Below are 2,623 nucleotides of genomic sequence, written 5' to 3'. Positions count from 1 at the left end.
GAAAATGCACAGAGTTGGATACAAATGGATAAAAAAAATTTCCTGTGAATAGTTAGTTGAAATCGAAAAAATAACGACGTGACGTCGACGACGTCAATGCAATGATTGTAATAGAAAGCATTTTGATAATTTATTTACAAATGCAAATGTTTTAAACAATACTGACAGCAATGTTTTAAAATCTATAATGATACATACTATTAATTAAAATTGTTTGGATATATTATATAATATGTAGGTATCTAGATTACAATAGAATATAATTTTATATTTTTGTGATTGCTTTGTCATTTAATTATATTCATTTCGATGCATAATTTTAGCATAAAATAATAATAACCAATTTGCTGTTGTAAAAATTTATGCACACAATAAAAAATCAGAACTATAAGAGGTTTAACTCAATGGACAATGATATAAATGTTTACTTAAAATTACATTTATTGTTTAATTCCTTACGTCAAACAGTTAATTTTTGTTTAGGTAACTTATACGTTATTGTAGGTACCGAAATTGTATTATATTATTTGGTGAAACAAATCATAATTTATAGAAATCATAACAAATTATTAGTATATTTACAGCCGAATAGATAATAATAGATAATCTTTAATAGTCGTTAAATTCAGTTTTAATGTAAATACATTATTTATAAACAAAATATTTTAATTTAGTTTCAGTTTTATTTTAAGCATATTATTAATTATACTAAGAAATTAATAACTTAATGGAATAGAATATTTAGTTGCACATGTTATAATATTCATTTGAACAATTTGCGAATAATCATAGTTTTGTTTACCTATTTTAGGTACTTATTTAACTTGTAATATTGTATTGTTTTCTGAGGCGTAGTCACGGATTAAATAAGGTATTCAAATTTGTGCAACTGTTTAAATTAATTAATGATATTCAAAAGATAAAAAAATTACAAAAGTTATTGAAATAAAAAAACTGACCATACATTTTTAATTTACTAAGGAAAAATATATATATGTGCAGTATTTTTTACATAATATTAGATACTAACAAAACTTCAGATTTTGTTTCGTATAGTGATACAGCTGATGTAGGTATGACTTTTAAAATATTTATAGAGTTTTAAATAGATAGTAAGCATCATTCAATGCATATTTGTATAGAAATTATTTGAACGTACTACAATTAAATAAAATATTAAAGTTTTATAAATTATAGGATTTTAATAATGGATTATAAGTATCTCTATCATATTAATTAAAATATCTGACCAAAGAAACTGAATCTTATCAAACATTATGCAAATTGAACATTTGATAATAATATAATATTATTTTTTTAATTTTCAACAAAACATTTTTTTAATCTTATTTCTTTTTATAAATAATGTGTTTTTCTTTCTAAAGACAAACAATTGTTTTTTTTATTTTTATGAAATAATTACTTATAATTGCATTTAAGTATGTAACATATTATGTTTATATTATATATAAATATGTAATATATTTTAGAAACCGAGTAGATTAAAGATACTAATTACATTTAACCCTTCTGCGACACTTATACAATAGGTACGTAAAATGTCGTAAAAGTTAAAATTAATAGGAAAAGAGAATCTTAAACAGTTAATAATTTGAGCTCATAAGTCGAGTTAATTTTTTTTTTTTTTTTTATATAACACCGAGGTACTTGATAGCAAATAATAAAATCAGTATAGAAACCTTAACACACAAACACGTAGATTATGAATGTCTAATTAACATACGGTTGTTTATATTATTTTTGAAAATTAAAACACTCATTGATATGTGATAGCCAGCTATATAATTTCATTTAAATTATAAGTATTATAACTAAAACTAAAAGGTTTGTATTCATTCGGCGCGAATGTCAATATTACAGTTAAATAGCCATTACTCTATTCAGCGGGAGAGGAAATTTCCCGTACACAAACGACCAGACGGCAGACACTTAACTGCAGCGCATTACTCTATAATTTTTATTCATAAAATTGATTTGGTAATAATTAATTAGTTAAGTAACTCAATAAGCCAACTATGTAATAATTGCATTGTTGACTATACCATGTATACAATACCACTGCAGATGCTCATATAATACGAATGTAATGATTTTGCTGGAGTTCATGTTAGGTTAGGTTCAACATTCAAGTGTACATTGTGCTTTAACAAATAAGGTACTCTCATAGGTAATCCTTATACTGGGTGAATCTTTTATCATAGAACACTCATTATTTCAAATGGTATACATTTTTTTGAAAATATTTTTTTACATAGTTTCTAGTCGCTTATAAAACAATGTTTTTCTTAAAAAATTATATTTTTAAATATTTTTTATCCTTATAATTTTTTAAGTTTTTTACTTTTTTGAATGACAACATAGGGTTTTAATTTTATTTTCCAAAGCAGAATATTTTTCTTAATATTTTGATACATTAAAATCAAATTTGGGGCGAGTAGTTAAGGAGTAATAAATATTCAAAGATTAGATGAGCGGAATGGAGTGGTACGGGGTTACCCCGCGAAATGTTTGTCCACTTTTCCACTTATCTAAACTTTGAATATTTATAACTCATAAACTATTCCCCCCAAATTTGATTTTCATGTATCAAAATATTAAAAAA

General features: G+C 23.7%; 1 protein-coding gene across 1 annotated transcript in view; it reads right to left on the bottom strand.

Annotated features, from left to right (window-relative positions):
• Positions 1 to 2,623, bottom strand: part of LOC100167476 (heparan sulfate glucosamine 3-O-sulfotransferase 5-like) — a 44,281-nt gene that overhangs the window by 33,350 nt on the left and 8,308 nt on the right. The window lies entirely within an intron of this gene.

The sequence above is a fragment of the Acyrthosiphon pisum genome, chromosome A3, assembly GCF_005508785.2.
Source record: "Acyrthosiphon pisum isolate AL4f chromosome A3, pea_aphid_22Mar2018_4r6ur, whole genome shotgun sequence".
Taxonomy (NCBI): Eukaryota; Metazoa; Arthropoda; class Insecta; order Hemiptera; family Aphididae; genus Acyrthosiphon; species Acyrthosiphon pisum.
The sequence above is the reverse complement of the archived record's forward strand: the minus strand, read 5'-3'. Positions and strand labels throughout refer to the sequence as shown.